The sequence below is a fragment of the Lithobates pipiens genome, unplaced genomic scaffold (assembly GCF_037356315.1).
Source record: "Lithobates pipiens isolate NorthernLeopardFrog02 unplaced genomic scaffold, aLitPip1_a1.2 Scaffold_16, whole genome shotgun sequence".
Classification (NCBI taxonomy): domain Eukaryota; kingdom Metazoa; phylum Chordata; class Amphibia; order Anura; family Ranidae; genus Lithobates; species Lithobates pipiens.
Window position 1 is genome coordinate 555,869,160 of NW_027507748.1, and position 14,303 is coordinate 555,883,462.

At 40.0% G+C, this 14,303-nt stretch overlaps 1 protein-coding gene across 2 annotated transcripts in view; it reads right to left on the reverse strand.

The window, feature by feature from the left end:
• The window catches only part of MYO1A (myosin IA), a 119,149-nt gene that overhangs the window by 82,549 nt on the left and 22,297 nt on the right, over positions 1–14,303 (reverse strand). The gene's annotated exons all lie outside the window — the stretch shown is intronic.

A 14,303-nucleotide genomic window follows, 5' to 3' on the forward strand; every position in this document is an offset into this window, starting at 1 on the left:
TTAGTCCTTTCTTGTGTCACCAAGTCCGTTCGTTCAGAAAGTCCTTCAGAACTCTGCTGAAAGTCCGTCGGGAAGACTGTCGGACCTAGTCTATCAGAAAGTCCGGTCTTGTGTACTTAGCATAAGAGTATGCTGAGGAAAACGACTAATGTTTGCTTTTTAAAACTAGCAGGCAATGATAGCAGTTCTACACTTGTTTTTTTTTTTGTTAAAGAACAAGGCTTTGGAATGTGCCCAGGGGTACCTAGTAGAGCTTTGGCGGGTCACTGAAATGAATTTAACCATCATTAATACTTTATGCAGGTTTGTACAGCCCTGGCCAAAAGTTTTGAGAATGACACAAATATACATTTTCACAAAGTCTGCTGCTTCAGTGTTTTTAGGTCTTTTTGTCAGACATTACTATGGTATACTGAAGTATAATTACAAGCATTTCATAAGTGTCAAAGGCATTTATTGACAATTACAAGTTTTTGCAAAAGAGTTGTTCTTGTTTTTCAAGACCTCTGCAATTCGCCCTGGCATGCTGTCAATCAACTTCTGGGCCACATCCTGACTGATGGCAGTCTATTCTTGCATAATCAATGCTGGAGTTTGTCAGAATTTGTGGGGTTTTTTTTTGTTCATCCGCCTCTTGAAGACTGACCACAAGTTCTCAATGGGATTAAGGTCTGAGGAGCTTCCTGGCCACGGACTCAACATTTTGATGTTTTGTTCCCTAAGCCACTTTTGCCTTATAGCAAGGTGCTCCATCATGCTGGAAAATGCTGGTCCAATCCCTGTATGTTTTGCAGAATATCAGTCTGTCCCTAATGTTATTCCTGGAGAGAAGAGGCTTCTTTTCTGCCCTTGTTGACACTAGGCCAGCCTCCAAAAGTCTTCACCTCACTGACCATGCAGATGCCTTCACACCTGCCTGCTGCCATTCCTGAGCAAGCTTTGCACTGGTGGTGCCCCGATCCCATAGTTGAATAAACTGTAGGAGATGGTCCTGGTGCTTGCTAGACTTTCTTGGGCATCCTGAAGCAATAATTGAACCTCTCCCCTTGAAGTTCTTGATGACCTGATAAATGATTGATTGAGGTGCAATGTTAGTAGCAACGATATCCTTGCCTGTGAATTCTTTTTGTGCAAAGCAGTGATGACTGCACTTGTTTCTTTGTGGGTAACCATGGTTAACAGAGGAAGAAAAATAATTTCAAGCACCACCCTCCTTTTAAAGCCTCCCGTCTGTTATTCCAATTCAATCAACATTACAGAATGATTTCCAGCCTTGTCCTCGTCAACACTGAAACCTGTTTTAACAAGAGAATCACTGACATGATATCAGTTGGTCCTTTTGTGGCAGGGCTGAAATGCAGTGGAAATGTTTTTTTTTTAATTAAGTTAATTTTCATGGCAAAGAGGGGCTTTTTAATGAATTGCAATTCATCTCACCAATCTTCATAACATTCTTTGTTTTATATAAATTGTCATCATAAAAACTAAGGCAGCAAACTTTGTGAAAAATACTATTTGTGTCATTCTCAAAACCTTTGGCCAGGGCTGTATATTGTAGGGGCATAACTCTAAGTCATTAGATTAAACATTCTCATTACCTCAAATGTACAGATCCTACCACTATACACTATGTAACATTGGCTTTGATTTCATCATGTGCAGCTATGACATCTCCACTGTACCTGGCTCTTTGGTTCTCTAATATGCCACAATCGGCTTCAGGCTTTAACGGCTTTAAAACCTTCTCACTGACGTGTGAATTATAAGGTCAATAAACCATAATAGACAATGTAATTTAATGCAACAGGGGGTTCATTTACATATTCTTCAATGCTGATATGCAGTACATGTAGTATAGTTTTTTTTTTTTTTCTTGTTTTATAGTATAGGTATTTTGTTGCTTTAATATAATTGAACTTGTGGCCACAATATGTACACGCAAGCATTTACATATTCTTAACAAGCAGCAAATGAGTTTTAAACAAGCCCCCATTGCAGGGACTTTCAGTGAGGTCAGTGGCTGGTGTGGCACTGGCTAGTATCAGAGCCAGATACACACAGGTTACATATGCCACAAACATTAGAGTGAAAGCAATAATTTTACCACTAGACCTCCTCTTTAACTGTAAACATGTAACGTCTAAGAAATTTTTAAAGCATCGTCTATGGAGATTTTTAAGTACTGATGTTCGGCGCCATTCCACAAGTGTGCGCAATTTTAAAGCATGACATGTTAGGTATCTATTTACATCGTAACATCATCTTTCACATTATACAAAAAAATCAGGCTAATTTTAGTGTTTTGTTTATATTCATGAAATAATTTCTTTCCAAAAAAAAAAAAACGCGTTTGAAAAATTGCTACGCGAATACTGTGTGACATAAAAAGTTGCAACGACTGCCTATTTTTTCCCTAGGGTGTTTGGTAAAACAATATATATAATATTTGAGGGTTCTGAGTAATTTTCTAGCAAAACTTTTTTGGGGATTTTTAAATGTAGGAGAGAAGTGTCAGAATTGGCCTGGGTGACAAGTGGTTAATAACCATAACTAATATACAAATTATTATATATTGTTTTTAAGGTAATGTACTATATTTTCAAAAACTGTACTCAAGCAGGTGGATTAATGGACAAATTACTGAAGTTGGAGGTATAACCCATAAACACATGTTTTTAACTTGTAGTTAAGAGGCCGGAGATGGAAGGGAGCATTTGTCTTTTAGACATATGCCCACTTCTATGACACTGTAGTGAGGGGAGAGCCTCCACTGCAGTATTTTTATTGGACAGCTGGGACCAATAGTATTTTACCATTGGTCCAAGGCTCCAATGTGTCCATTGAGCTCAGTGGCTCTGACAAGAAGTAAGAGGCACTGTGAGCTCATCCTCTCAATCTGCTGCAAATAGATTGTGCCTAACAGGCTGCGCAAGGAGCCCCATATCTCTGGAACCATAGATGATAGGAGCCCCAAATTTTAACCAATGTGACCCCAGGTTAATGAGCTACGACTCTCGAAGCTTGATCTTTTTTTTTTTTTTATGTACATGGCTCTGCCTCATCTGCTTTCCCTGAGTGCATGTCCCTGTCCCATTGACTTATTTATCTACAGGTACTGTGGAGAAATTCATCCTCAAAGTCAATGACAAAGGCACTCTGACCAAGTTGTGGTCAGTTTCTTAGCATCTGTGTCACACACTCTTTTTCCTCCAACTATTGAGCTGGCAGGCTTCTAATGGAAACATAAAGCTGCTAAGTGTCTGAATGCAATTCACCCACTCCTCCACTGGTTATTGATTTGGAGGCCGAAATACTTTTCAGTGAGGTCAGCAATGGCTTGTTTACAAGCTTGTTTCTTGCTTGTTAAAAATATATGAACATTTTAATATAAATGTTTGAATGTCCATTGCCTGGCAACTGGTTCCTTTAAAATAAAAATCAATAAGTATTATATAAATTTAATGGGGAAATAAGAGTCTACTAAACTTATTTGTTGAGGAGAGGATTCTTATTAGTTAATGAAGCCTTACAACCCTAAATAAATGTATTTATATAGCACATGCAAGGTATATTTAACAAAACAAATCCGAGAGCCAATTGAGATATATAATAAAAAAATTTTGCTTAAGTACAAGTCTGTTTTTCTTGGACAATAGCATTAACCCTCGGTCTACTGGCTTTTTTTTTTGTACCACCTTGCACTGCCAGGGTCCAATGGGCCCTGTACTATAGTTTGGTACATATAATGAATTTTTATTGTGAAACAGGGTAATTATCAGTTTTGATTAGAATTTTAGCTAATAAAATATTGAATAACCATAAAAAAACTAAGCAATGCTTAGTCATTTGGTGATACTAAAGTCTATTCTCCATATTTTGAGCACTAACTGTGAAGAGTATTTTGTTTTATATTATTTTGCACATAAATTCACAGATAACAATAAAAATGATAAAGAAGTTGTTAATTGAGATAAACACTACATTTTGATAAGTAGGTGAAGAGCATCGGTAGTTGGAAAAGTAATGCTAATATGATGAAAAAGTTTCACTTTCCACAGTTCAAACACACCACTTTCAGATGTTCTTGATATATATATTTTTTTGCACACACAACACACTGTTCAAGTTTTTTCTGTCTTTGCTGTTAGGGCAGATGCTGCAACATGCTTTCTTTCTTGGTGTTTCTTCTGAGGTAGAATTTTGAGGAATGGCAGGCCCCCCAGATACCCCAGTCGGTTCTTTTCCAAGAAGTGTAAGAAAAACCTTCCTTTTGTGCGATTTACTTGCATTCCAGTCTGGTTTTAGCAACATCCAGATAACGTAGGCATTGATAGCACTAACATCCAACGTGTTATAAAATGTTATAGAATATAACCATTGTCCCTATTTTGGTCATTCATTTAGTATTTTAACCATCTGATCCAATGTAGCAACACCTCCTTTTGGCTCATTGTATGACTGAATTATCTCTGTTTTTGTCTTCTTGGTATTGAACAGTAGGTTGGGAATGTATTGAGCTCAATAGGGTAACAACTTTTCTTGGGACAGAAATGTCTACTCTACTCCGTTTGGTTTCCAGAAAGATGTGCAATCATCACGTCTTTCTGGAGACCAGAGTAGAGTAGACATTTCGTTTTTTGAGGTCAAAAATTCTTGGGGCAGTTCTTTTTGTTTTTATGAATTGTTCCAACAACTGTGATTTTCTTCTCTAGTATTTTTTTAGCTAAATGCAGGCTCATGAAGAAGTTATCACAAGTGATGTTTCTTCAAAAATGTAATATTCCTTTAGCCAAATACATTACTACTCACTCCCCCTGATTCAATTCCCTACCTTGGTCTTGACATTTCCCAGTGTACACCTGCATAGTAAATAGTTCTATTTGCAGATGAAAATGGCAAATCAGTTTGGGTGGTAGGTGCTGTGACAGTGCTATCATCAGAATCCGAGTTGTCTTCTACAAGGATGTCATTTATTTTGTTTTTATCATCCGATGGCTCGTAATCTGATGCATGTTGATCTTCTTCAGAATCTGAGTTCGATAAATTAAGTATTTCTTCATTACTGAGGCATTTGCGAGCCATGATGAAATGATACCACCAAATCAGGAACGCATAACAAATCTTCATGCAGAAACATGTCCTAACTTGCAGACTGAAAATGTCTCACAATGTGCAGTACAGTAAACATGTGACTTAATGAGTCATAATGGATAAACCAACGTACAGCAACATGGGTCCGATGGACCTTGCCAGTGTTACGATGCTATAATTCGAATTTACAGAAAAAGTGTAAATTACAAAAATTCATGCTTTCAGATTTATAGTAAAAAAGTTATAAGTTCTTATCAAATATTAATTATAAATTTCATTTAAATAAACACAACACAAACTACCCACAGGGTCCATTGGACCCTGCCGGTAGACCAAGGGTTAAAAGCATTCCCATGATAATCAGAATACAGAAGAGCCCAAATCTCATGAAAAGTCAATTTGCCACTCTGTGTCTTCTTACAACAACTGGAATCCTCTTATATTATCACACAACACTCAGTATGGGTACAAAGTGAGTATTTTCCACACCTCTGTGCTTTTTTAAATGGTGGAGACTCTACATATAGGTACTAAGAGGGGGTTCATGTTTATAGCGATTTGTTATTGTGTCCCTACTGCCCTGACCTCTGGACCAAAGCTTTGTTCTTCTGGCACTCCCTTTACAACGAGACCATTACATTCAAAGAGCAACTGTACATGTACTATAAACTCCAGGAAATCCTCCAACCCCCTAATCAAAAAAGGGCAATACCATCACACACCTCACATGCAGACTTTGTCCTCTTTGCATTGCGCAGTATCATCAGATCAATAGTCCTTTAATTCATTCTTATTGATTAGCACATGCTGACTGCTGTAAATGGCCTGATTTTTGATCAACAAACCTCTTAGCGTTGTGCAGGCTGGGGAGGCCAATAAGCAAATTGTCTGCATTTGTGATCCGATATTAACTGGTTTTGATGAGCTGGTAGTAGGGTGCTTTGATAGAGTTTACAGCATCTGTATACATTAAGACCCCTTTCACACTGGGGTGTTTTTCAGGTGCTTTAGCGTTAAAAAAATTGAATGTAAAGTGCTTGAAAGAAGCCGCAACTGCAGTCCCAATGTAAAAGCCAGAGTGCTTTCACACTGAGATCCCTTTCACACTGGGGCATTTTCAGGCGCTTTAGCTTTAAAAAAAAAAAGCACCTGTAAAGCACCTGAAAGAAGCCGCAACTGCAATCCCAATGTAAAAGGCCAAGTACTTTCACACTAAGGCACTGTGCCGCGCTGGCAGGGCGTAAAAAAAAAGTCCTGCAAGCAGCTTCTTTGCAGCGCTTTTGGAGCGGTGAATACACCGCTCCTAAAGCGCCCCTTCCCATTGAAATCAATGGGAAGCGCCTGCAGCGCGTGAAAAGCGCTTTTGGCAGCAGCGTTTTGTGGGCGCTTTTAACCCTTTATTTGGCCCCTAGCAGGGGTTAAAAGTGTCCCAATAGCACTCGAAAAATACTGGTAAAGTGCTGCTAGTTTAAGCGGCACTTTACGAGCGTTTTGCGGGCGCTGACATTGTGAAAGGGCTCTTAAAGCACTTGGACTTTCCCATTGGGACTGCAGATGAGGCTTCTTTCAAGCTCTTCACAGGCCCTTTTTTTAACGCTAAAGCGCCTGAAAAGCCAGTGTGAAAGGGGTCTTAGAATACTCTTATTGAAGAAGGCCCACACTGGGCATAGCATAGCACAGTCAAGTTTAACTAAATCAGAGAAGCACACAGGTAAATTTTGGTAATTGCATTTAGAAAACATCTTTTACTTTTAAATGTTTAAAATGTCTTTATTGGGTTGGCTATTATATAACAACATGGCGTTATGTATCAGCACATATCCAGCAAGATGTAGAGATGTGTTTCCATTCAAATGCATGCAGCCATAATATTTTTATAACGTGCAATTTACAGTCAGTCACACTAGATAACGGCTGAACTCACAGCAACAAGCCATTTTATTACGACAATTTATATTACATGTGCAGAAAGTAACATCACACACTCTCACTGCACATGTGAACCCTGCTCTGCAATAGCAGTTATAAAATGACAATAGTCATTATGCTAAGGGTATATATTAAACACAATTTCGAAACAAAACCTGGAACCTTGTGATAATCAAGCCTTGTTCCCATGGCATAATGCTGTATCAGCAAACATTTAGCCATTCAGAAGCATGTGTAAAAATGCAGCAAGCATATTTATGAAAGCATTCTAGCCATGGAAAAACACAATATACTAGAAATGAAGATAGTAGGTAGACATGGCTTGTTTTAATGGCATTTGGAAGGGTGGCATCTAAAGGTCAGACTTCCAAAAAAAAGTATTTTACTGGTTAAATCAAATTGGTTTGTGCCTAATAAAGTGTAAAAAAAAAATGCTTTTTGTAAAAGAAGAGGTACAACACCTGTCCTACCACCTGCACTGGCAATCTTTACTTTCTTGAACTGCTATGGCTTCCGATGGTTGTTCCAGATTCAATATATCAACTTTAGCTTATTCAATTATGGTAAGCTTTGACAATAAAACCTGGAAGCTGATTGGTTTCTATGCAGAGCTGCACTAAATTTTGCACTCTCCGGTTTGAGTAAACCAATCCTTATGTGTCTCTGGAACACTGTCTGACACCTGCCTCGTGTGTTGTCTCACAGGATCCAGAACAACTAATTTGCGGATGCTGGAACGCTCTGCATTCCAACACCTGGCATTGCACTTATGCGGGCACTTTCTGTCAGATGGAATGATCTCCTACCTGATAGCCACAGCATAGTTCAGGTCAACAGAGGCAGAGCAGCATCATGGAAGCAGGTGCTCAAGTAAGTAACTTCTGAACACCAGTTCTTATCCCCAGAGGCGTAACTAAAACCTTTATGGCCTCAGTGAAAAAACAATGAAGGGCTCCCCTTACCCCTGGCCAAGACCCTTCCCTCCAGGCCCAGGCCCCTTTACTCCCATTGTGAGATCATTTGTCAACAGGACCCTTTCACATATTCATCAGTGCCACCCCATGGTGGCAGAATACCAGGGCCCAGTTGCAAGTGTGACCTTTGCAACCAGTTCTGCCACTGGTGACGGTAGTCTTTTATTTTTGTTATTTTATTTTTTGTATTGTTTTTATTTAATTATTATTTTTTGTTTACAATTATATGTTTAATTATTTTTCACAGTTTTTTTTTTTTTTTATTAGCCTCATTAGGGTGCTTTGGTTACATAGGTACATGGGTGCATAGTTAATCTGATTGAATAAAGACAAAAATCTATCCAGTTCAACCAAAAGTAAGAGAAAAAAAGAAGAAGACCAACACACTCAAATAGAAAACCTCCATATACACTATCCAGTACCCACAATTGGTCCAGAGGAAGGCAAAAAACCCAATAAAGCATGATCCAATTGTCTCCAACCCCAAGAGGCAATCAGATATTCCCTGGATTAACTTCACCTATAAATGTTAGTATCCAGTTATATTTTGCGCATTTAGGAAAGAATCCAGGCCTTTCTTAAAGCAATCTACTGATCTGGTCAGAACCAGCTCTTGTAAGAGTCTATTCCACATTTTCACAGCTCATACTGTGAAGCCTTTCCGTATTTGGAGATTAAATCTCTTTTCCTCCAGATGTAAAGAGTGCCCCCTTGTCTACTGTGATGACCTTAAAGTGAATAACTCAACACCAAGTTCACTATATAGACCACTTATGTATTTATACATGTTGCTCATATCCCCCCTTATTCTCCTCTTAAGAGAAAATAAACGCAGTTCCTCTAGTTTTTCCTCATAGCTGAGAACTTATCTATGTGGTCTTTTATTAAACCCTCCAGTATCTTCCCAACTATAGAAGTTAAACTAACAGGTCTATAGTTACTTTGTAAAGACTTTGATCCCTTTTTAAATATAGCCACCATGTTGGCCCTATGCCAATTCAGTGGTAAAATTCCAATCATTAAAGAGTACCTTAATATTAGAAACAATTGCTTTAAAATAATAAACAATTGCTTTAAGGATCCATTGGTGGATACAATCTGGTCCTGGTACTTTATCCACCTTTATTCTGTTTAAATATTTCTGGACCATATCAATTTTGAGCCATGGTCGATCATTTTGGGCTGTGTCAATTCCACCCCCATTATGGGCATGAGCTCCCCCATGCCCCTTTGTATATACAGAGCTACAGAAGGTATGTAATACATTTGTCTTCGCTTTGTCCCTAGTTACACACTCTAGATTATCTTGTAAAGGGCCTAAGTGATCAGACCTGACCGTTTTACTATTAATATATTTGAAATTTTTTTAGGGTTTGTCCTACTATCTTTTTTCACTCTATCGTTCATTCTGAATTTTTGCAGCCTTGATTTCCTTTTTACATATTCTGTTATGTTCTTTGTAACAATTAAACAATGATAGTGTTCCTTTATTTTTATATTTTTTTAAAAGCTATTTTCTTATTATTTATGGATTTTTTTAACTTTGCCCGTGAGCAACATACCGTATATACTCGAGTATAAGCCGAGATTTTCAGCCTCTTTTTTGAGGCTGAAAGTGCCCCCCTCGGCTTATACTCGAGTCATCGCTGTCTGCCTGCTCGATCAGCGTGTCGAGCAGACAGACAGCGGCCATTCTATTCTAATTCAAAAGCCGCGCCTCCGGCTCCGCCTTCGCCTGTGATAGGCGGAACACTGAATTTCCCAGCAGCCTGTGTTCCGCCTATCACGGACATCCGCTCATCCTCGTACTACGGACGAGGATGAAAGGATGGCCGTGATAGGCGGAACACAGACTGCTGGGAAATTGTGTTCCGCCTATCACAGACAGGGAGGCGCGGCATTTGAACAGGAAAATGGGCGCCGACGAAGAGCGGTGATCCTGGGACGGGACCGGACGGAGGCTCGGCTCGGCTCGGGACGGGACGGGACCAGACGGAGTCTCGGGACGGGACGGGACCGGACCGGACGGAGGCTCGGCTCGGGACGGGACGGGACCGGACGGAGGCTCGGGACCGGACGGAGGCTGGGGACACAGGTAGGCTGGACACACAAGGCCTCACACACACACACACACACACACACACACACACACACACACACACACACACACACACACACACACACATGGATGGACACACACACAGGGATGGATGGATGGACGGACACACACACAGGGATGGATGGATGGATGGATGGACGGACACACACACAGGGATGGATGGATGGATGGACACACACACACAGGGATGGATGGATGGATGGATGGACACACACACAGGGATGGATGGATGGATGGACACACACACAGGGATGGACAGGCATATCTCACCCTCGGCTTATACACGAGTCAATAGGTTTCCCAGTTTTTTGGGGGTAAATTGGGGGCCTCGGCTTATACTCGGGTCGGCCTATACTCGAGTATATACGGTAGGTTATATTTTTTAGCCTTTTAAACTTATTGCCCATGAGAATATACTGTATTTTGCAGTGAGCTCACATTCAGTCTTTTTGAAGAATTTCTGTTCAACGATGTCAATATTCCTCCCAGTCTAAGTCTTGGAGAGCAGCCTTGTTCCTTTGAAAATTGACTGTGTTAAAGTTAAAGTTGTTGTACACCCTGTACAACCACTTTTACCTACAGGTAAGTTTATATTAAGGCTTACCAGTAGGTGCTGGAAATATCTCCTAAACCGTATTTATGAAAAAGCCGAGCGCCGATGACTGCAGCACATTCGCCGATGTCATCGGCGCATATGCACTTTAGAAAGGGCACATTGTGGCGTTTCTAATAGGGGTCATGCTGCAACTGGCAGCCCCCTAGCGCATGCGCAGGAGTGATGTCACACGACTCTGGTCAGTCACAGAGCCGGAGTTCGCGGCCCCGGGAGGAAGAGGGGCAAAGATAGATGCTCCCTATTAGTGGGGGCAACGGTAACTTTGCGATTTGCGGGCTTTGGTTTCAAGTAAGTGACACATAATGGCCTGCTATGCGATGCATAGCAGCCCATTATGCTTTAACTTTGCAGGGAAATAAAGAGGAAGTAAAACCCACCAGGGTTTACTTCCACTTTTAAGTGTTTTTATCTTTCCAGTATATGCTTGTTGTTTAAATGCCAACATTAAATTAAATCATGCTATGGTCACTGCTACTCAGGAGTTCTTTTATGTGAATTTTAATAATAATCTCTGCATGATTAGAGATTTCTAGGTCCAGCAGGGCAAAAAATGCTGCTTGTATATGCCGTGCCAATGAGGCCTGTACGCAGACGTGTCTTTATGTGTATAAATGCATCTATAAACAAGTATTTTACTGATTATTATGTAGGAACATTTCTCCTAAAAAAACACATGTAATAACATCAGTAAAATGTTTAGGGCTGTGTAAATTAAGCATTAAACACTTAGCGAAAGAGGAGTGGTTCAACAGACTAAACAGCATAGAAAAAATTGAAGAGCTTATTAGCATCTCCCAAGAAAAATTATCCAAATTCACATCCATGTGGTACAGTTGGCAACGTTATAAGAAATCTGCTGAAAACCCCATGACAGACTAGTAATACTTGAACTAAGATAAAATAAATCCCATCATACGCCTTCTCTGAAATTAGCTGCATGGGGGAGTCCCTCCTCTGTCCCTACGGGATTCAAAGGACCCCACAGCAACCCATCCACAAATAAACACAATTCCCACAACTCAGCTTGATAAAACAACTTACAGCCTGAAGCAAACAGAAAAGATGGGGGGGAAACAGAACAACTAAAAATAAAATATAATAAGGGATTTTGTGATCCCCTCCTTCAGTTCCCGCCATCCCCATAACACCCCGCTCCCTTTACCTCCCCCCCCCACACCCTTCCCTCAATCCCTCTTTTGACAATCCATGATCGGATGTTATTATTATACAGATGAAATAAGAACCCAACATATCATGTCAATTCAGGAAATATCAATAACTCTAATGAATTGCTAATATTCAAAACTACACACCATACTCCTTTTACTCTGTCTTCGAATTCGAAATAACTGACCAGATAATTATACTTACTCACATGTGATTCCACCTACACAAAGTATAGCCTAGTTGATTGCTGTTTTTATTTTATTTGTTTGTGCCTAATGTACTTTGAAGACCTATGTAAAAGTTGTACTTGTAAACTTCATGTTCTTTAATAAAACTCTTATGGAATAAAAAAAAAAACACGTAAAAAGGTTATGGAGGGATTCTATAAAATCTATTATGTCCATCCTTAGACATTCAAACTGGCATGGTTTAGTCCTATGATTTTACAATCCCTTCCATACTGTAGGAAATCTTATTGAGCCATGCTTCTTACAGCTGCCATCCGGAAAAGCAACCTAAATACACTTGGGAGGAAGGATGTGAAATCCAGGATACTGAATGAATTGTCACCAGCACTAAGCGAGCATGGAACAAATAAATCCGTAGTGCGGAAAACTTCATGCATGTACTTGGTAAACATCCTGAAATGAGTATTGGCTAATGCAAGATTATGGTATAACGCTGTACAGAATTTTACAAACTCTATTTAAATGTCAATCTAATCCAAACAAGCAAAATCAGCTATAGAAACCCACACATATGAACTATTTACATGCCAAAACTTTGCAAATACATGATCTTGTAATCCAATCACAGAGGTGCATAGGGAGGTAGAAACACTAATCAGAGCTTGCAGTACTACAATCTGCATGTTACTGCCTTGACTTGTGTCTGCTCTTGCTAGTGAACTTTATATTTCGCACTTTACTGATGACCTACCGGTTTCTGATGAATTGTCTGAAATTCAAGCTATGGATGGCCCTGTCAGCACCGCCCAACTCAACAAAACTTCAACAAAATTTCAATCGACTTTTGTTGAATGAGCCAGTTGTTGGCAGGTCCCAGTAGTTTCTGAATACATTAGCTAGCAGGGAAATTCCTTAGTGTAGCCAGGTGTCGGGCTAAAGCAGCATAGAGGAGAAAATGCCCTCTGTTTGCTTATTTTCTGCTGTAAAGCTGTTGTTGTACTGCCTTACTTCCTCTGGCCAGCAGGGGGAGAACTGAGTCAGGTCAGCCCATAGACTCTTATGAAAAGCATTGTGAATCCTGGGAGTTGTAGTTTGAGCCCACACACATAGAATGTTACTCTGTACTCAATACATTGTTTCACTACATTTTCCAGGAGACAATGAGGCACAAGGTGGTGTAGTATTGCATTTGGTAGCCTGAGATTTATTACTGTCCACTGCTGCACTTACGGTGGAACTGCTACCATTTAACTGGAGAGCAACTGTCATTTAGTTTTCAATTGTTGTCACTCATCACTTAAATTCTCAAAGTGTTTACTATTACTGGTAATCTTATTGAACCCAGCTTCGTTACCAACTACATTGATGATAATATATTGTTATATTTATTATCTTATTGAGCTGCTTAATGCTTGTTTTTTGTTTGATTTTTCCTACTGAGGACTGATTATTGACTGCTAAGCAAAACTTTAAGGGGTTTTCTTTTGCACCTTTGTAGGGTCAAACACTATTCTGCAGCTCCTTTGGGGTAGTGCGGCATTTGTTTAAGATTTCTAGCATGGATGGGGGAATTGATTGATTTCTCGCTCTCAGCCTGTGGATTAATCAAGAAACATCTGAAGGTGTATGGCCAGCCTAAAATCCTACTCCAGGCAAATCAGAAATTATGCCTTGCAGTGGGGCTATGCCTGGAATGCAAGGCTTTATTGTTAATTTTGTCAAGGGGAGAGGAGAAAGCGTTTTACTTATCTCAGCTCCCCCAGATCCCCCAGCAGGCTTCGCTCCCACGAGCCGGTGGTGGACTGTCCCTCAACATTCTCATGTCCAGAGCAGGGCTATTGAATCTGCTCTGGTCTTGATGGTGTGAAGACCCTAGCATGGGTCTAGCATGGGCGTGCAGAAGCTGTGGTCGCTGGCCTAGCTGCAAGGAGGAGCAGTAAATTATTATTTTCTGTTCACCTAGACCTAAACATGGCTATAACTCTTGCAGTGCAGGTACAGACTCACCGCAACACAAGGGATATTTTTTTATTTGCCTGGAGTTGGGCTTTAAGTGTTTCCTTCTTTCACCATCAACTTACAGAGTGGTGTGACTCTTTATAAACAGAAAGTTCAATTTTAGTACACTAGCTGAATTGAAAGTGTTTGAACACATCTAAAGGAATGCACGAGTTAACATTGTTATTGCCTTTTAAGTTGTCTTTTTATTAGATGCAAAG